Source organism: Gorilla gorilla, chromosome 16 (genome assembly GCF_029281585.2).
Source record: "Gorilla gorilla gorilla isolate KB3781 chromosome 16, NHGRI_mGorGor1-v2.1_pri, whole genome shotgun sequence".
Classification (NCBI taxonomy): domain Eukaryota; kingdom Metazoa; phylum Chordata; class Mammalia; order Primates; family Hominidae; genus Gorilla; species Gorilla gorilla.
In genome coordinates this window covers 31,458,242-31,480,870 of record NC_073240.2, presented here as the reverse complement: position 1 = coordinate 31,480,870, position 22,629 = coordinate 31,458,242, and the positions used below count along the sequence as shown (strand labels likewise).

The 22,629-nt window shown below is 41.5% G+C and overlaps 1 non-coding gene across 1 annotated transcript; it reads left to right on the top strand.

Moving 5' to 3' along the window:
* Positions 1-1,609: 1,609 nt before the first annotated feature.
* On the top strand, positions 1,610-1,716 carry LOC115930990 (U6 spliceosomal RNA). Its single transcript, XR_004067565.1, has one exon. It is a non-coding gene; the product is annotated as a U6 spliceosomal RNA (small nuclear RNA).
* The last annotated feature ends 20,913 nt before the right edge of the window (positions 1,717-22,629 follow it).

The window sequence follows — 22,629 nt, the reverse complement described above, 5'->3', positions numbered from 1 at the left end:
TGTACAACTTATATACATAAAATAACTAAAATAAAATTTAAAAAATAAGATTCTCCCCCTCCCACAACAAGAAAGGCTTTGGAAGGACTTGAATATAAGATGGCAGAATAATTTGGTACTAAATGCCGTCGACTGAGATCTGGGACATCTGTTGACTGAGATGCCAGGTGCCACGCTGCATGGCATGGCATGAGGCCAGAGCCATGGGGCAGGCATTGTAGGATATGTACCAATGTCCAGTCTCCTCCACGGTGACTCTCTATGTGCTCAGACCATCAGGAACTATTTTCTTTTGCTCTTTTGGTGTCTCTGTAAATCCCATCTCATCTCCCCAAAATTTCCTCCTCTCCTCTGCTTTAAATGCAATGTCCTTTGAGGCCCAGCTCACAGGCCACATCAGCTACGCAGCGGCGCAGCCCTGGAGGAACGAGCCCAGAGCCTGGGCTGTATCTCATGTTGCAGATTTCTGGCATCTTGAATCTTCTTATCCTGACCTCTCCAATCGCTGCCACCCTTCATCTTTGATCCCATTGGTGGGCTTGTGCAAGTGTGCAGGATGGAACCTGAGTTCCAGCCCCTTACGCTGACAATTACAGTAGCTGCTTACCAGCATCCTATGTCTGGGCCCTCTTCCCCTCAGAGGCAGGTTGCCTGGAAAGAAAAGAAAGAACAAAGGGATCCATTTCTGTCTTTCTCCGAGGGACTGTCTGGAGCATCTCCAAAGATGGGGACTACAAAATGCGATTTGCATCACAGCCCGCAGCAAACACAAAACTGCACACATCTGTGTCCGGTGGCGTATTAGCCATGTGGCTCCTCCTCCAGAGGAGGATATCTGATCAGCCTCCAGGGCTTCATCCCCTAAGTCCCTGGCAGGTGTTGCAGCTGTTCCTTTCCTCAGGCTGCAGGTGAACAAGTGGGTGGCCACGCTTTGTTAAGTGGCATGGCCATCGAGAGTCATCCGGCTCTGTTGAGGCATCATTGTCCTTTCTGCTGGAAAAGTTGAGTCTTCCTGAACCTTGAAGACAAACCATAAGCTCATTGGTTGTTGTTTGTATGCATGTGTGACAGAAGAAAAAAAATTTCTCTTGAGAGAGGTGTTCAGTGCTCCCCTCATCCTCTTGCCCAGAAGGTGCCCCTGTTAGCACAGAATGCCCAGTATCTGTGAGTGGAGCAGGGGCAGGTGCTATGCGCCTGGGGACAGGCCACTTCATCTTTATGGGCCTCGATCTCCCCACCCGCAATGAGATCTGGATCACACTTCTGAGTGACTGCTACCAGGTAGCCACTGGCCCATGTTTCAGTGGAAAGGAGAACAGGAGCCCAAAGATGACAAAAGACACAGTCCCACTGTCCAGAAGCTCACAGCTAGGAAATGAGATGCCCTTTCCTTAGTTCCTAATCAAAATTCCTATTTCAGGCCAATAACCATGAGCTGCTCTGTTGGGGTGATGCTGCAGTTAGCAAGACGTGCATCGCACCCTCTGGAAATTCATGGCACCAAAAGTTGTCACAGAGTGAGTCGGGGGCAAAATGACGCTAAATGGTGCATCTTTAACCTTATGTCACAGATATTAGCAAACTCAGTCCAAGAAAAAAAAGGCAATTAGTGCTCACTTCGGCAGCACATATACTAAAATTGGAACGATACAGAGAAGATTAGCATGGCCCCTGAGCAAGGATGACACGCAAATTCGTGAAGCGTTCCATATTTTTTATTCACAATAGCAAAGACTTGGAACCAACCCAAATGTCCAACAATGATAGACTGGATTAAGAAAATGTGGCACATATACACCATGGAATACTATGCAGCCATAAAAAATGATAAGTTCATGTCCTTTGTAGGGACATGGATGAAACTGGAAATCATCATTCTCAGTAAACTATCGCAAGGACAAAAAAACAAACACGGCATGTTCTCACTCATAGATGGGAATTGAACAATGAGAACACATGGACACAGGAAGGGGAACATCACACTCTGGGGACTGTTGTGGGTTGGGGGGAGGGGGGAGGGATAGCATTAGGAGATATACCTAATGCTAAATGACAAGTTAATGGGTGCAGCACACCAGCATGGCACATGTATACATATGTAACTAACCTGCACATTGTGCACATGTACCCTAAAACTTAAAGTATAATAATAATTTTTTTAAAAGGCAATTAATACTGTTTTTACACATTATTTTGAAAGGCATTTTGATGATGCAAATAACCCACATTACATACAGAATAATTATGAAATATAGGTAAAAGGAAAATGAAAATTACAAAATTACGGATACCTGGAAATATGTGCTTCTGACTGTGGGTCTGTCTCTCCATCTTCACTTGCTCAAAAGTAAAAATAATGACATCTTTGCTGCTCTGCAACCTGCTTAGTACTTAAATGAATTTTCCATATTTATATAAATGATGAAATCCCAGCACTGCTGTTTTAATGAATGCAGGATGATTCAGTTCAGATGTACCATGATTTGATTATCCTAAAGAAATTACAATAACCATCTTTACATCTATATATCTGTACACATCCTTATTTATTTAGAAGGAATTCTTAGAAACTGAATTGCTGAATAAAGGCACGTTTTATACATACTGCAAAACGGCTAAGTCTTTTGGGTAATCTACTTCGTGGATAATAAACTGCAATACGGTATACTAAACCTGACTTCTTCCCAGCATGTCACAGATCCGCCTCCACAAGTTACCATTCTGACTTCAAATGACTTGCTTGAACAAACTCACGTGCCTGATGTTGACTCACCTATGTTATTGCACCATGAAAGATGTGGAGCGCATCATGCTTTCACACGAATTAGCATGGAAAGGTGGTAACTTTATAGTTTTGCCACCTCAAGCTTTTAATACCTTTCTTGCTGCAATGTATTCCCAACCAATGTGAACCATAATAGCACCGAGAGAAAACAGGATGCAGGAGGGAAGGAAGAAAAGTAATATTCCTTAAAATGTGCAGCACCATGTTCTCTAAATTTTGAAATACTGAACAAAAAGCATTAACAAGTTTGTAAAACTTTAACACTTCCTCTGCTGGCCCCTGGGAAGGGTATGTGGCCCAGTGGTGGGGACCTGAGACTTGGCTGGAAAGGCAGGGCTCTGGGTCTTTTTCCATACTTTAAAGCTCAGTGAGCAAATTTGAGCAGATCAATTAAGTTCCCCATCTGGAACCGGATGAAAAAGCTTGCCAGATCCACCTCAGGTGATACCACAATTTCCTATGAAGATTACTATTAAATTAAGGAGCTATGATGAAGACCAACTGGCGTAACTGCTTGGGTTTAGTTATCCTCTAGAAATGATTCATGCTATACGTATTTAATTAGTTTTTTTCAGTTATTTGAAAGGCTCCTTTCAGGAGGATGTTGGAACACAATTACATGTGACATTTGGCTGAGAGCAGTGACTCCTAGGTCGTGACCTGTCCACCTGCGTGTGCCCGTAGCAGCATTGAGCAGGTCTTCCCAGAAAAGCCAAGACAGTGGGAAAATGATCACCTGGTATAGCTAAGTGTGAATACAGGCTACAACATTGTTGAGCTACACATAGCCACAGACACCAAATGCATTAGGTCGTTCTAAAACCATAAAGGATTCCAATGTTTCATAGCTACATTTATGGACTAGAAATGATGGAGCTACCTAAATTCCACAGATATTCTGATTAGAGTCTCCTACTAGACGTAATTTTTTCCTCAAGCTATCAATAGCAAAATTAACAAGTGAGCAAGCTCCTCTCCATCTCCCTGTGGAACAGCCAACAATTAGGAGAAAGAAAAGTCTTATAGCTGGTGAGAGACTACGATGTGAAGGCTGGAGGAGCTGGGATTGGTGCTGCAAAGGAGATAGCACGGACAGGAGTGGCTAGTGCTGACCTTGTCCCAGGCACTGCAGCCAAAAGAAGTTTGCTTATGACCAAACTTCTCAGTCATTAGGATTCATCTCCATTGTACAGATAATGAAATAAAGACTCGGAGATGAATCACTTTCAGATGCATCCACAGTCAGTCAATAGATGTTTGAAGTAGTTTTGTGTGTTTCTCTTGTGCCAAATACTAAAATGTTTCTTCTAGAGAAGAGAGATCTTAAAATCATGAAGTCCAATAATGGCCAAGGTGTAGCTAGGCAGAGCTGGGGCTGTTCAAATATGAACATCATTAGGAATGATGACAGGAATAATCATTATTATTATAACAATAATAAACATTTGCTGAGTACCAACTATGAGCCAGACACGAGTTTGGGCACTTTAGATTCTGTTTTCCTTAAGATGGGGGAGGCTGGCCGGGCGTGCTGGCTCACTTCTGTAATCCCAGCACTTTGGGAGGCCGAGGCAGGCGGATTGCCTAAGGTCAGGAGTTCAAGACCAGTCTGGCCAACATGGTGAAACCCCATCTCTAATAAAAATACTAAAAAATTAGCCAGATTTGGCAGTGTGCTCCTGTAATCCCAGCTACTCGGGAGTCTAAAGCGGGAGAATCACTTGAACCCGGGAGGCGGAGCTTGCAGTGAGCCAAGATCACGCCACTGCACTCTAGCCTGGGTGACAGAGTGAGACTCTGTCTCAAAAAAAAAAAAAAAAAAAGATGGGGGAGGCCATATTGCAATAATAAAATATCATCAATATTTTCTGGGACCTAAACCGACAAAGTCCCAGAAGATTTTATGGTACTATGTGTCAGTTTTGGACTGGCCAGGCTGTGCTGTATGTTATTTTGCACTACCTGGCAGATAAAGAGAAATATCAAATCACACACTGTCTCCTGAAGCTCCAGCCAGAAGTGAACAAACAGATACCACAAGCCAAAGCACAATCCCAAGGCCAGGCCTGATTTGAAGGGGAGCAGGCTGTGCCTAAGGGGAGAAGGATCAGAAATATTAGGTGCCAGCAGCAACGACCCCCATACATGTGTTCTGTCATTTACCTCCCCAAAAGACTTTTACAGAAGAGAAAATGCGGCATGGAGAGCTTCAGGGACCTGTGTAAATGCCACACAGCTAAGTAGAGACAAGCTTGGCCTTGACTCCAGGCAGCTGGACTCCACAGTCTGTGCTCTGTTTGTAAATTTTTATTTATTTATTTATTTATTGAGAAGGAGTCTTGCTCTGTCGCCCAGGCTGGAGTGCAATAGTGCGATCTCGGCTCACCCCACCTCCGCCTCCCAGGTTCAAGTGATTCTCCTGCCTCAGCCTCCCAAGTAGCTGAGATTATATTTGTGCACCACCACGCCCGGCTAATTTTGTATTTTTAGTAGAGACGGGGTTTCTCCATGTTGGTCAGGCTGGTCTCAAACTCGCAACCTCAGGTGATTTGCCCATCTCGGCCTCCTGAAGTGCTGGGATTACAGGTGTGAGCCACTGCACCCAGCCATAATTTTTTTTTTAATTGATGGACACAAACTGTATATATTTATGGTGTATGACATAATGTTTTTTCTTTTTTTGTCCTCATCGACTGTCCTAAGAACATAATGTTTTGATATACAGTATGCGTACACTATGGAATGGCTAAACTGAACTAAGTAACATATGCATTGCCTCACCTACTTGCCAGTTATTTGTGGTAAGAACACTTAAAACTACTCTCTTAGAAGTGCTCAAGAATACAAGACACTGTGTTTAGCTGTGGTCACCATGCTGTACAACAGATTTCTTGAAGTTTCTCCTCCTAACTGAAATTGTGTATCCCTGACCAACCTCTTCTCAGTCCTTCCCCTGCCCCAGCCTCTGGTAAGCACCATCCCACTCTCTGCCTCTGTGAGTTTGACATTTTTAGGCTCTGTATATAAGTGAGATCATAAAGTAGCTGTCTTTTGGCACCCAGCTTATTTCACTTAGCATAATGTCCTCCAGGTTCATCTATGCTGTTGCAAATGACAGGATTTCCTTGTTTCTTAAGGCTGAATAGTACTCAACCGTGTATTTATAACACATTTTCTTCACCTGTCGATGGACACGGAGGTTGATTCCATATTCTGGCTGTTGTGGATGGCGCTATGATGAACATGGGTACAGGTAGAGTAGTCTGCACTCTTTACCATCATTCATTTCTCTCTCTCTAGCTACTGTCGACAGCACCAACTATGTACCAGGCATGGAATGCAATATTATTTATATCCTTTACTCCTCCCTGTCCTGCAGATTTTATTCATCACATTTTACCCATGAGGACCATGAATCTTTCCATGAGGACAATGAAGATGTAGAACTTATTCTAGTATCCTAAGCAGTAGTCAAAGTTTGAACCTTAGCTTGCCTGACCCCAAAGCCCATGCTCTTCAGCATTACATTATGAAATTCTTGGGAGACCTAGCACAACTCTGAATTCGAGAAATATTAACTCAGCACCTACTCTGCACAAGATACATGAAACTCAACCCTCTCTCTTGTTGGCTTGTAGTCAGTCATTAGTGATATTTGAGAGCAGTAGGTCATCTGGAGAGACTGGATGCAAAGCAATCACAGTCCATGAGCTGTCTCCATGAAGATTAGAAAAGAGGCACTTCTTTCTCAAGACATGTTACTTCTATCTCTTGGGATGCTGTCATATTACACTGTTTTGTTAGAATAAGATCTCCTACTACCATCTTCTAGAGAACTGTTGTAAAGCACATGTGAGTCTGTGGAAGTTGTGATGTGCATGGGGCCTGCAAGGATGTGCACCAACACAACCTAAATGGGTGGCCTGGCTATGCTCACCAAAGGGCTTCTTGCTCTCCTTCCACATTTTTACCAGGCTGGATTCCATTTGCATTTTGTATTCTAGGACACACAGAAGCAACTTTGTTGTCATGATGCAATGGCAGTGATCAGAAATGATCACCCCTTCCATGAGAAAAATCATGAGAATCTAAAAATATGCAGACTTCCTACCTTACTCTAATGCTGAAAGAGAGTGATTTGAAGTCACCACATGTCTACTTTTTTTTAAAACAGGTTTTCACTTTGCCTCCCAGGCTGGAGTGCAGTGGTGCGATCTCAGCTCACTTCATCCTCGACCTCCCGGGCTCAAGCGATCCTACCACCTCCGCCTCCCAAGTAGCTGGGACTATAGTTAAGACTATTTTTTCTAGCCAGGCGCAGTGGCTCACTCCTGTAATCCCAGCACTTTGGGAGGCCAAGGCAGGCAGATGACCTGAGGTCAGGAGTTCAAGACCAGCCTGAACAACATGGTGAAACCCCATCTCTATCAAAAAAAAAAAAAAATTAACCTGGTGTGCTGGTGGGTGCCTGTAATCTCAGCTACTCGAAAGGCTGAGGCAGGAGAATTCCTTGAACCCGGGAGGCAAAAGTTTCAGTGAGCCAAGATCGCGCCGCTGCACTCCAGCCTGGGTGACAGAGCAAAACTCCATCTCAGGAAAAAAAAAAAAAAAAAAAAAAGCTATTTTTTCCCTTCTTTTTAGAGGTGGGATTTCACTCTGTCACCCAGGCTGGAGTGCAGTGCCATGATCATAGCTCAGTTCAGCCTCAAACTTCTGGGCTCAAGCAATCCTCCAGCCTGAGCTTCCTCAGTGGCTAGGACTATAGGCACACAGCACAATGCCTGGTGAATTTTCTATTATTATATTTTTTGTAGAGACAGGTCTTGCTATGTTTCCCAGGCCAGTCTCAAACTCCTGGCCACAAGAGATCCTCCTGCTTTGGCCTCCCAAAGCACTGGGATAATAGACATGAGCCACCATGCCTGGCCCTGCAAATGACTTATAGTCTGCAGATCTGAGTGTTCATTTCAGCTTTGCCACGTTCTTCCCAGTGACCCTTCACAAATCACTCTACTTCTGAGCATTCAGTTGCTTCTCTTTGAAAAGGAATTGTGTCCCCAGCCTGTGTGCCTCACATCGGGGCCATGGTTCTGCTTTGTCAGGGCTTTGAAGCACTAGGGGAATTGGGATGCACCACATGCCTGCTAGTTCTGCATCACCAGGCTCTCTTCGGAGTGCTCCTTACCTTCATCACACACATGTGAGTTCCTGTTACCAAGCCAGGGTCTGTGTCAGATGTTGAGATACAAGAATGAAGAAAACTTTACCTGCATAGTTAACTAGTGTCTATTCACCAGAATGAGTCGTTTGAGAGTAGAGAGTCTACATTAAGCTTTTCTCTGCCACCCCACCCTTGTACCTAGGACAGCTCCAAGGTCTCCAGATGTGCCTAATGAGCTGTTTTTCAGTTAGGAAATATTAAGAATAAATCTCTGCATATGACCCAGTGTCTCTGTGGTGTTAGATTTTTCTGTGGTACCAGATGACCAAACTGAATTTAACCTTAACTAGTTTCCTCATTTCAGAAAATAAGGACTTATTATCTTAACCCAACCCCTTATCTAGTTTTTAAACAATGAATTTGGGAGCATTTAGAGGATAGTGTATTGATTAATACAAACTGATAACAATAATACTAATGTGTACACTTTGTTGAATGATTCCTACGTATCAGCTTTACAGCTCCAGGTTTACCAGGAGTAAGTCCGTTCTAATGGGGGAAAAAAACTGTTATTGCCCTTTAGAACAGAGTGTGGTATATATCTCTACTTCAGCCGAGTACTTGACACTGTGTCTGTATCTTGATAGATAAGTGAATTTCCTGGGTAAAGAGAATTTGCCTGGGTTTAGAGATCAACCCAAGTGATTTCCTGGGTTTAGAGATCCTAAACTAGATCTCTAAAGAGTATTACTACAAGGTCTGTGTCAAATTGAAAGGTGATTCTGAATGTTGGGTCATCAGCATATATTGTTTAGTATGTTTATCAGAAGCTCAAGTGGAAACAGATTTGCAGCTCTGCTGTAGAAGACAGCTTCAAGACTTGTAAAATGACATTGACAGATAAGAATGAGGAGCTACAGAAAAATGAAATAAAATTTATTAGGAAAAAGTGTGATAGCCTGTATTCCAGAAAGTCACTTGCAAGGTACAAAAGATTCCTGGCTTGGTGATGACTCACGTGAGGAAGGAATGAGATTTAGGCAAATAAAACCTCACATAAGGAATCCTGTGACAAGGCTGCCAAAACAGTGAGAACAATTGAAATCTACCACCCAATTAAAAGGTGGCAATAGTTCTACTTTCTCTGTGAATATTACTATAAGTAGAATTATTATTCCATTCCGAATTCATTTTTACATTCTAAATACATTTATATCTATTGAAAATTTTCCCATCAGATAATGATATATTATCAATGGATATGAAAAATTAGAAATATCTTAATATTTCAAAATAAATATTTAACTCCAGAGAATAGGATAGCTTTTCTCATGTTCATCATTGTTGAAAATGCTTGTAGCAGTTACTTATATACATGCTTTTAAAATAATTTTTATTAGTTCCGTTAATTCACAATTTATAATCTGGGAAAGATTATAAATTCCTTTTATAAAGAGAAAAATGAAATTGAGATGTGACCCTGTCATAGTAACGCATTCAGGAATCTCATATAAGCATTGCTAGATGAGTCATTTTGCTGGGAGCAGGGCAGCTCATTTTAAGGATGATATTGACAAAGAGGGTATAACACAGATGGCAGAAAACATGAAAATCATCTTATGTGTAGAAACCTGGAATATTTATCCCAGGAGTCATAAATAATAAAGGTTTTCCACTATGTGAAGTCACAGCCTGTGAATAAGTAATCCCTGTGTTCTTAATATCACCAAATGTCAGAGCTACGAGTCCCAAACAGGATGATTAAAACAAGTTATAAGAAATAAAGATAGAGAGAGGAGCCAAGATGGCCGAACAGGAACAGCTCCGGTCTACAGCTCCCAGCGTGAGCGAAGCAGAAGACAGGTGATTTCTGCATTTCCATCTGAGGTACCGGGTTCATCTCACTAGGGAGTGCCAGACAGTGGGCGCAGGTCAGTGGGTGCGCGCACCATGCGCCAGCCTTAGCAGGGCGAGGCATTGCCTCACTCGGGAAGTGCAAGGGGTCAGGGAGTTCCCTTTCCTAGTCAAAGAAAGGGGTGACGGACAGCACCTGGAAAATCAGGCCACTCCCACCCGAATACTGCGCTTTTCCGACGGGCTTAAAAAACGGCGCACCACGAGATTATATACCGCACCTGGCTCGGAGGGTCCTACGACCACGGAGTCTCGCTGATTGCTAGCACAGCAGTCTGAGATCAAACTGCAAGGCGGCAGCGAGGCTGGGGGAGGGGCGCCCACCATTGCCCAGGCTTGATTAGGTAAACAAAGCAGCTGGGAAGCTCGAACTGGGTGGAGCCCACCACAGATCAAGGAGGCCTGCCTGCCTCTGTAGGCTCCACCTCTGGGGGCAGGGCACAGACAAACAAAAAGACAGCAGTAACCTCTGCAGACTTAAATGTCCCTGTCTGACAGCTTTGAAGAGAGCAGTGGTTCTCCCAGCACACAGCTGGAGATCTGAGAACGGGCAGACTGCCTCCTCAAGTGGGTGCCTGACCCCTGACCCCCGAGCAGCCTAACTGGGAGGCACCCCCCAACAGGGGCACACTGACACCTCACACGGCAGGGTACTCCAACAGACCTGCAGCTGAGGGTCCTGTTTGTTAGAAGGAAAACTAACAAACAGAAAGGACATCCACACCAAAAACCCATCTGTACATCACCATCATCAAAGACCAAAAGTAGATAAAACCACAAAGATGGGGAAAAAACAGAACACAAACACTGGAAACTCTAAAACGCAGAGCACCTCTCCTCCTCCAAAGGAACGCAGTTCCTCACCAGCAACGGAACAAAGCTGGACAGAGAATGACTTTGACGAGCTGAGAGAAGAAGGCTTCAGACGATCGAATTACTCTGAGCTACGGGAGGACATTCAAACCAAAGGCAAAGAAGTTGAAAACTTTGAAAAAAATTTAGAAGAATGTATAACTAGAATAACCAATACAGAGAAGTGCTTAAAGGAGCTGATGGAGCTGAAAACCAAGGCTCGAGAACTACGTGAAGAATGCAGAAGCCTCAGGAGCCGATGCGATCAACTGGAAGAAAGGGTATCAGCGATGGAAGATGAAATGAATGAAATGAAGCGAGAAGGGAAGTTTAGAGAAAAAAGAATAAAAAGAAATGAGCAAAGCCTCCAAGAAATATGGGACTATGTGAAAAGACCAAATCTACTTCTGATTGGTGTACCTGAAAGTGATGCGGAGAATGGAACCAAGTTGGAAAACACTCTGCAGGATATTATCCAGGAGAACTTCCCCAATCTAGCAAGGCAGGCCAACGTTCAGATTCAGGAAATACAGAGAATGCCACAAAGATATTCCTCGAGAAGAGCAACTCCAAGACATAATTGTCAGATTCACCAAAGTTGAAATGAAGGAAAAAATGTTAAGGGCAGCCAGAGAGAAAGGTCGGGTTACCCTCAAAGGGAAGCCCATCAGACTAACAGCGGATCTCTCAGCAGAAACCCTACAAGCCAGAAGAGAGTGGGGGCCAATATTCAACATTCTTAAAGAAAAGAATTTTCAATCCAGAATTTCATATCCAGCCAAACTAAGCTTCATAAGTGAAGGAGAAATAAAATACTTTACAGACAAGCAAATGCTGAGAGATTTTGTCACCACCAGGCCTTCCCTAAAAGAGCTCCTGAAGGAAGCGCTAAATATGGAAAGGAACAACCGGTACCAGCCGCTGCAAAATCATGCCAAAATGTAAAGACCATCGAGACTAGGAAGAAACTGCATCAACTAACAAGCAAAATAACCAGCTAACATCATAATGACAGGATCAAATTCACACATAACAATATTAACTTTAAATGTAAATGGACTAAATGCTCCAATTAAAAGATGCAGACTGGCAAATTGCATAAAGAGTCAAGATCCATCAGTGTGCTGTATTCAGGAAACCCATCTCACGTGCAGAGACACACATAGGCTCAAAATAAAAGGATGGAGGAAAATCTACCAAGCAAATGGAAAACAAAAAAAGGCAGGGGTTGCGATCCTAGTCTCTGATAAAACAGACTTTAAACCAACAAAGATCAAAAGAGACAAAGAAGGCCATTACATAATGGTAAAGGGATCAATTCAACAAGAAGAGCTAACTATCCTAAATATATATGCACCCAATACGGGAGCACCCAGATTCATAAAGCAAGTCCTGAGTGACCTACAAAGAGACTTAGACTCCCACACATTAATAATGGGAGACTTTAACACCCCACTGTCAACATTAGACAGATCAACGAGACAGAAAGTCAACAAGGATACCCAGGAATTGAACTCAGCTCTGCACCAAGCGGACCTAATAGACATCTACAGAACTCTCCACCCCAAATCAACAGAATATACATTTTTTTCAGCACCACACCACACCTATTCCAAAATTGACCACATAGTTGGAAGTAAAGCTCTCCTCAGCAAATGTAAAAGAACAGAAATTATAACAAACTATCTCTCAGACCGCAGTGCAATCAAACTAGAACTCAGGATTAAGAATCTCACTCAAAACCGCTCAACTACATGGAAACTGAACAACCTGCTCCTGAATGACTACTGGGTACATAACGAAATGAAGGCAGAAATAAAGATGTTCTTTGAAACCAACGAGAACGAAGACACAACATACCAGAATCTCTGGGACGCATTCAAAGCAGTGTGTACAGGGAAATTTATAGCACTAAATGCCCACAAGAGAAAGCAGGAAAGATCCAAAATCGACACCCTAACGTCACAGTTAAAAGAACTAGAAAAGCAAGAGCAAACACATTCAAAAGCTAGCAGAAGGCAAGAAATAACTAAAATCAGAGCAGAACTGAAGGAAACAGAGACACAAAAAACCCTTCAAAAAATTAATGAATCCAGGAGCTGGTTTTTTGAAAAGATCAACAAAATTGATAGACCGCTAGCAAGACTAATAAAGAAAAAAAGAGAGAAGAATCAAATAGACGCAATAAAAAATGATAAAGGGGATATCACCACCGATCCCACAGAAACACAAACTACCATCAGAGAATACTACAAACACCTCTACGCAAATAAACTAGAAAATCTAGAAGAAATGGATAAATTCCTGGACACATACACCCTCCCAAGACTAAACCAGGAAGAAGTTGAATCTCTGAATAGACCAATAACAGGAGCTGAAATTGTGGCAATAATTAATAGCTTACCAACCAAAAAGAGTCCAGGACCAGACGGATTCACAGCCGAATTCTACCACAGGTACAAGGAGGAACTGGTACCATTCCTTCTGAAACTATTCCAATCAATAGAAAAAGAGGGAATCCTCCCTAACTCATTTTATGAGGCCAGCATCATTCTGATACCAAAGCCAGGCAGAGACACAACCAAAAAAGAGAACTTTAGACCAATATCCTTGATGAACATTGATGCAAAAATCCTCAATAAAATACTGGCAAACGAATCCAGCAGCACATCAAAAAGCTTATCCACCATGATCAAGTGGGCTTCATCTCTGGGATGCAAGGCTGGTTCAATATACGCAAATCAATAAATGTAATCCAGCATATAAACAGAACCAAAGACAAAAACCACATGATTATCTCAATAGATGCAGAAAAGGCCTTTGACAAAATTCAACAACCCTTCATGCTAAAAACTCTCAATAAATTAGGTATTGATGGGACGTATTTCAAAATAATAAGAGCTATCTATGACAAACCCACAGCCAGTATCATACTGAATGGGCAAAAACTGGAAGCATTCCCTTTGAAAACTGGCACAAGACAGGGATGCCCTCTCTCACCACTCCTATTCAACATAGTGTTGGAAGTTCTGGCCAGGGCAATTAGGCAGGAGAAGGAAATAAAGGGTATTCAATTAGGAAAAGAGGAAGTCAAATTGTCCTTGTTTGCAGACGACATGATTGTATATCTAGAAAACCCCATTGTCTCAGCCCAAAATCTCCTTAAGCTGATAAGCAACTTCAGCAAAGTCTCAGGATACAAAATCATGTACAAAAATCACAAGCATTCTTATACAGCAACAACAGACAAACAGAGAGCCAAATCATGAGTGAACTCCCATTCACAATTGCTTCAAAGAGAATAAAATACCTAGGAATCCAACTTACAAGGGATATGAAGGACTTCTTCAAGGAGAACTACAAACCACTGCTCAAGGAAATAAAAGAGGACAGAAACAAATGGAAGAACATTCCATGCTCATGGGTAGGAAGAATCAATATTGTGAAAATGGCCATACTGCCCAAGGTAATTTACAGATTCAATGCCATCCCCATCAGGTTACCAATGACTTTCTTCACAGAATTGGAAAAAACTACTTTAAAGTTCATATGGAACCAAAAAAGAGCCTGCATCGCCCAGTCAATCCTAAGCCAAAAGAACAAAGCTGGAGGCATCACACTACCTGACTTCAAATTATACTACAAGGCTACAGTAACCAAAACAGCATGGTACTGGTACCAAAACAGAGATATAGATCAATGGAACAGAACAGAGCCCTCAGAAATAACGCCGCATATCTACAACTATCTGATCTTTGACAAACCTGAGAAAAACAAGCAATGGGGAAAGGATTCCCTATTTAATAAATGGTGCTGGGAAAATTGGCTAGCCATATGTAGAAAGCTGAAACTGGATCCCTTCCTTACACCTTATACAAAAATCAATTCAAGATGGATTAAAGACTTAAATGTTAGACCTAAAACCATAAAAGACCTAGAAGAAAACCTAGGCATTACCATTCAGGACATAGGCATGGGCAAGGACTTCATGTCTAAAACACCAAAAGCAATGGCAACAAAAGCCAAAATTGACAAATGGGATCTAATTAAACTAAAGAGCTTCTGCACAGCAAAACAAACTACCATTAGAGTGAACAGGCAACCTACAAAATGGGAGAAAATTTTTGCAAGCTACTCATCTGACAAAGGGCTAATATCCAGAATCTACAATGAACTCAAACAAATTTACAAGAAAAAAAACAAACAGCCCCATCAAAAACTGGGCGAAGGACATGAACAGACAGTTCTCAAAAGAAGACATTTATGCAGCCAAAAAACACATGAAAGAATGCTCATCATCACTGGCCATCAGAGAAATGCAAATCAAAACCACAATGAGATACCTACCATCTCACACCAGTTAGAATGGCAATCATTAAAAAGTCAGGAAACAACAGGTGCTGGAGAGGATGTGGAGAAATAGGAACACTTTTACACTGTTGGTGGGACTGTAAACTAGTTCAACCATTGTGGAAGTCAGTGTGGTGATTCCTCAGGGATCTAGAACTAGAAATACCATTTGACCCAGCCATCCCATTACTGGGTATATACCCAAAGGACTATAAATCATGCTGCTATAAAGACACATGCACACGTATGTTTATTGCGGCATTATTCACAATAGCAAAGACTTGGAACCAACCCAAATGTCCAACAATGATAGACTGGATTAAGAAAATGTGGCACATATACACCATGGAATACTATGCAGCCATAAAAAATGATGAGTTCATGTCCTTTGTAGGGACATGGATGAAACTGGAAATCATCATTCTCAGTAAACTATTGCAAGAACAAAAAACCAAACACTGCATATTCTCACTCATAGGTGGGAATTGAACAATGAGATCACATGGACACAGGAAGGGGAACATCACACTCTGGGGACTGTTGTGGGGTGAGGGGAGGGGGGAGGGATAGCATTTTGAGATATACCTAATGCTAGATGACAAGTTAGTGGGTGCAGCACACCAGCATGGCACATGTATACATATGTAACTAACCTGCACAATGTGCACATGTACCCTAAAACTTAAAGTATAATAATAAAAGAAAAAAAAAAGAAATAAAGATAAACAGGCCAGGCGCAGTGGCTGACACCTGTAATCCCAGCACTTTGGGAGGCCAAGGCAGGAGGATCACAAGGTCAGGAGATCAAGACCATCCTGGCTAACACAGTGAAACCCCGTCTCTACTAAAACTACAAAAAATTAACCAGTTGTGGTGGCGGGCGCCTGTAGTCCCAGCTACTCGGGATGCTGAGGCAGGAGAATGGCGTGAACCCAGGAGGCAGAGCTTGCAGTGAGCCAAGATTGCGCCACTGCACTCCAGCCTGGGGGACAGAGCGAGACTCCATCTCAAAAAAAAAAAAAAAAAAAAAAAGAAAAGAAAGAAAGAAAGAAACAACAAAAATGTTTTCAGAATGAGATAAGCTGCCTCTTAGAATAGTCTTCTCTACTAGGTTCATTCTGGAGAAAATCTTTAAATTTTAGGGTAATCTATGGGGTGATTCATGAGGTCCTTTCTGACTACAGGGTTGTGTGCCCCGTGGTGATGATTTCTGGAGCCAAATTATCATCTGAATACTAATCCACATGTCTGAGCTCACCTCTGCCATGACAGCCACTCCCTTTGCCACAATTCCAAAACGTTTCTGTTCGCAAACTCAATCTGGTGAAGTATTGAAATGTTTGAACAAATTCTGTGTTTCTCGATATGAGGCAACTTGTGGAATGTGTAAGTGACTTGAGGTTTCCAGAAATATTTAGGTTCCATTTCTCTCCATGTGTACAGATGCTTCCCTATTCTGGTAACAGTGGATTAACTTTGTGGGAAATAGCTAGGTTGTGGCTGAACAAAAAGCAAAGTGTTTCTAATCATCAGTGTGTTTTTTTCTTCCCATGAGAAAATATACTTACTATAAACTTAGGAGGAAGTCAAGCCACCTCACTTCCTTTCTGTTTTTTTTTTTTTTTTTCAGGTTTAAAATACTCCATTTTTGCTATTCACTTTTACTTGAGCAAAAATAGTTAAAGAAAGACCCTGGAGATACCTAAAAAAGGTACACTATTTAGGTTCAGTTCCATGAAAGCAAGGCCTAGAAAGCAATAGTGTCTTTGTGATCACACAGAATTTGGGAACAAGGCTGAGAGAATTTTCCTTTAAGTGACATTTCATAGGACTTATAAAACATAAATAAATAGTTATAGAATAATAACTACAGAAAACACTCTATGATACCAGCTGACAAGCTGCATGAGAAACCTTATCTATCTCCTGCATAAATCCCTATTACAAACAGACCCATGGCCAGGAGGAAATCAATATAATTAAACCTCACAGCGGGGAGAACTTCCTCTGCCAAACTTCAAGATCAAAGAAGTCTTTGCGGAAGAGATGGCATTGGATCTGGTTCTGAAAGATAGGAAGAATTTGAAGTATAAAGTGGACTATTACTCAGCCATAAAAAGGAAATCCTGCCATTTGCAACAACACAGATGAACCTGGAGGACATGTTACATAAAATAAGCATAGAAAGACACAGACAGACAAATACTGCATGATCTCACTTATGTGTGGAATCTAAAAGTGTCAAACTGGGCCGGGCATGGTGGCTCACACCTGTAATCCCAGCACTTTGGGAGGCCGAGGCAGGTGGATCACCTGAGGTCAGGAGTTCAAGAGGAGCCTGACCAACATGGTGAAACCCCATCCCTACTAAAATTACAAAATTAACTGGGTGTGGTGGCACATGCCATGCCTGTAATCCCAGCTACTCGGGAGGTTGAGGCAGGAGAATCACTTGAACCCGGGAGGCAGAGGTTACAGTGAGCTCAGGCTGTGCCATTGCACTCCAGCCTGGGCAACAAGAGCAAAAATCTGTCTCAAAAATAAATAAATAAATAAAAGTGTCAAACTCATAGAAGCAGAGAGTAAAACGGTGATGCCAGGGGTGGGGGAGAGGGGAAACTGGATGAGAGGCTGGACAAAGAATACAAGCTTTCAGTTACAAGATGAATCAGTTCTGGGGTTCTCATATACAGCATGGGTGGTGATGGATGTGTTAATTAATTTGATTTTGGTAATCACTACACAATGCATACATATGTCAAATCATCATGTTGCACACCAAAAATATTCAATCTTTGTCAATTAAATATTTTAAAATTTAAAAAATACATTTTTAAAATAAAATATAATAATGAAATGAACTGTCATCATGGTTAAGTAACCTACCCAGATTCAAACGAGACATAAAACTAGATATTCTCAAGTATGCAGAAAGAGCCACTAACACTATGCAAGTCAATAAATGCAATACACCACATAAACAGGATTAAAAACAAAAATTACATGATTATCTCGATAGACGCAGAAAAAGCATTTGACATTAAGCATCCCTTAATGATTAAAGCCCTCAGCAAAATCAGCATAGAAGGGACATAAGGTAACAAAAGCCATCTACAACAAACCCACAGCCAACATAATACTGAAGGGGGATGAGCTGAAAGCATTCCTCCTGAGAACTGGAACAAGACAAGGATGCCCACTTTCACCACTTCTATTCACCACAGTACTGAAAGTCCTAGCCAAAGTAACCAGACAAGAGAAGGAAATAAAGGGCATCCAAATGGCTAAAGAGGAAGTCAAACTGTTGCTGTTTGCTGATGATATGATTATATACCTAGAAAATCCCAAAGACTTCTCCAAAAAGCTCCTAGAACTGATAAATGAATTGAGCAAAGTTTTAGGATACAAATTTATTGTACACAAATCGATAGCTCTACTATACACCAACAGCAACCAACCTGAGAATCAAATCAAGAACTCGTCCCCTTTTACAATAGCTGAAAACAAAACAAAAAAAAACTTAGGAATATACCTAACCAAGGAGGTAAAAGACCTCTACAAGAAAAGCTACAAAACACTGCTGAAAGAAATCATAGATGACACAAACAAATGAAAACACATCCCACGCTTGTGGATGGGTAGAATCAATATTGTGAAAATGACCATATTGCCAAAAGCAATCTACAAATTCAATGCAATTCCCATCAAAACATACCATCATCCTTCACAGAACTAGAAAAAACAATCCTAAAATTCATATGGAACCAAAAAAGAGCCCACGTAGCCAAAGAAAGACTAAGCAAAAAGAACAAATCTGGAGGCATCAACTGATATACTCTAAGGCCATAGTCACCAAAACAGCATGGTACTGGTATAAAAACAGGCATATAGACCAATGGAACAGAATAGAGAACCCAGAAATAAAGCCAAATACTTACAGCCAACTGATCTTCAACAAAGCAAACAAAAACATAAAGTGGGGAAAGGACACCCTATTCAACAAATGGGGCTGGGATAATTGGCAAGCCACCTTAGGAAAATATTACCAATATAAAAATCCACGGCAATATACTAAATTGTATTTTATAACTGATTAAAACAGGAATTGGGTAGTAAGAATTGGCAGTATTTATTAGTACTCTCCAGTTGAGAGACATGTTGGGGATAGAGAGTAGTCTGGCCTTGTCCTATATACCTATATGGATCTGGGGTAGTCTTCCAGATTCATATGACTTGTGTGAAATATCCCTTAAGAGTATCCAATTCCTCCTGGGCCAGGCCGTGTTGCATCCAGGTCACTTGTACCTCCCCTCTTTCTCTCCGAGGCTGCTTGTCCTCTCCCTGCATGCTCCAGGCCTCCTCGGACTTTCAGGGAAGCTCTAGTTGGGAAAGAGAGCTATTAATTAACCACCCACTTGCTCAGCAATTCAGTGTTATGCTAGTTTGCTTTCCTGTGGGGACAACCTCAAAATCTCGGTGGCTTATACCAACAGCTATATTCCACTTGGGTTAGATGAGGGCTGCATGTTGTCTATTGGTCTGATCCATGGGTTGCTTTTGCTCCAAGGTCCAGGCTAAAGGAGATGCCCTCTCTTGGGGAATGTCATGCCCCTGCTAGAGGTAGTCTCTGCTTGGACTGGGCACACTGCTACTTCGCTGCTCATTTCATCAACCCCAGCCAGCCACTGTGGGGCAAGCCAGTGTTCCTTGCTTGTCAGAGATGCTGTACTTTGCATACAATGGTGAAGAGAGTGAACAGCAGGGTGTAATTAAACAGTCAACCACAACCTGAAGCCACTTTCCCTGCTAAGTGGACCTCAACTCAATGGTCTCATTCTGAAAGATGTGGCCTAAATTCTTGCTTGGAATGGTAATTCCTCTCTAATAGACTCTGCTGTTCTCTTGCCAGTCAAGAGGACTGAAGGGGATTGAAGCTCTGAACCTAGGCTCAGTGGCTACTGCCCCTCCTCCACAGCCGCTGGCTTCCGGCAGACATTCCTGATGCTGATGTGCTCCTTGGAGTGCTGAGCTTTGGGGGAAATCCTGTTGCATGGTGCCAGACCCTCCTTCCCCATCTCATAACTCCATCACAGAGTTGGTCTACCATGGATGAACTTATCCTAGGTTCAAGATATTCTGCCCAGGTGACTAGGCTTCTCCAGTGACAGATGGACCACTGCTCTTACCCCCTCATACCTGCTCCATCTGAGCTACTGGCCAGCTGGCCTCACCCGCCAAAGGCAACTGGGCCATGATGGCTGAGTAATAAAAAGCAATGCTGTGCTTTGCTTCCAGACTCACCAAGAACCCTCTGGCTACTAATTTTGTGTAGCAGATTTGCATTTTGATCCACATCCTTAGGTGCTTATGAAATAAAACTTGGATGCCTTTTGATAATCATGTTCTGGGTGTGTACCCAAAAGTGGAGTTGCTAACTCATAGGGTATGATTTTGTTCAAAACTGACATACTGTCAATAGTTTTCCAAATTAATGGTAATAATTTATACCTACACCAGTAATATATGTTTCTGTCAATCCTTAAATTTTAGCCATCATGAAGTTAAGTAATGTGATGCCTCTGGTTTTATTTTTCTTAGAATGACTTTGGCTCTTTTTGGGTTCCATATGAATATTAGAACAGTTTTTCTAATTCTGTGAAAAATTGCATTGGTAATTTGATAGAAATAATGCTGAATCTACAGTATGGACATTTTAACAATATTGATTCTTTCAACACACCAGCATGGAATGTTTTTCCATTGGTCTGTGTCATCTATGATTTCTTTGAGTAGTGTTTTGTAGTTCTCCTCGTAGAGATTTTTCACCTCCTTGGTTAGATGTATTCCTAAGTATTTTAATTTTTTGGGGGGTGGTGCTATTTTGAATGGGATTTCACTCTTGATTTGGCTCTCAGCTTAAAAACTACTGGTATATAGAAATGCTACTGATTTGTGTATGCTGATTTTGTATCCCGAAGCTTTACTGAAGTCATTTACCAGGTCTAGGAGTTTTTTGGTAAAGTCTTTAAACTATTCCACAAGGCTACAGTAACCAAAACAGCATGGCACTGGTACAAAAAGAGACACATAGACCAATGAGACAGTATAGAGAACCCAGAAATAAGGTCACACGCTTACAACCAACTGATCTTTGACAAAGTCAACAGAAACAAGTAATGGGGAAAAGACTCCATATTCAACAAATGGTGCAGGGAAAACTGCCTAATAATATGCAGAAGAATGAAACTGGACACTTAGCCCATACACAAAAATTAACTCAGGGGAATTAAAGACTTAATTGTAAGACCTGAAACTGTAAAAATGCTAGAATAAAACATAGAAAATACCTTTCTTTAGCATGGCCTTGGCAAAGAATTTTTGGCCAAGTCCCCAACAGCAATTGTTACAGAAACAAAAATCGGTGAGTAGGATTTAATTAAACTAAAGAGATTTTGCACAACAAAAAAAAAACATCAACACTGTAAACAGACAACCTACAGAATGAGAGAAAATATTTGCAAACTGTACATCCAACAAAGCAGCATCTATAAGCAACTTAAACAAATCAACAAGCAAAAAACAAATAACCCCATTAAAAAGTGGGCAGAGGACGTGAACAGATACTTCTCAAAAGAAGACATATAAGTGGCCAGCAAACAGATGAAAAAAAAAGTTCAACATCATTAATCATTAGAGAAATGCAAATCAAAACCACAATGAGATATCATCTCACATCAGTCAGAATGGCCAATATTAAAAGTCAAAAAACAACAGATGTTGGTGAGGTTGTAAAGAAAGGGGAAATTTTATACATTGTTGGTGGGAATGTAAATTACTCCAGCTACTATGGAGAGCAGTTTGGAGATTTCTCAAAGAACTAAGATTTGAGGTACCATTTGATCCAGCAATTTTATTACTGGGTGTATGCCCAAAGGAAAATAAGCCATTTTACTGAAAAGACACATGAGCTTATATGTTCATTGCAGTGCTATTCATAATAGCAACGACATGGAATCCAGGTGCCCATCAACTCTGGATCGGATAAAGAAAATGTGGTACCTATACACCACGGAATACTATGCAGCCATAGAAAAGAATAAAATAATATCCCTTGCAGCAACATGGATGCAGTTGGAGGCCACCATCCTAAGTGAATTAATGCATCAACAGAAAACCAAAAGTCACGTGTTCTCTTATAAGTGGGAGCTATATTGTGGGTATATGTGAGCATAAAGATGGGAACAATAGACACTGGGGACTCCAAAAGAGGAAAAAGAGGGGAGAAGGGCTAAAAACTTCCTAGCGTGCAGTATGTTCACTACATGGATGACAGGATCAATAGAAGCCCAAACCTCAGCATCATGAAATATACCCCTGTAACAAACCTGTATATGTACCCCCTGAATCTAAAGTAAAAATGTAAGCAAATAAAATAAAAAATGTAGGCCTCTTGATGAGTATACAGTGTTATCTCTTGGTTGGTTTACTTTGCAGTTTCCTGATGATTAACGATGTTGAACCACTTTTAATGTGAGCATTGATCATTTGAATACTCTTTTATTATGAA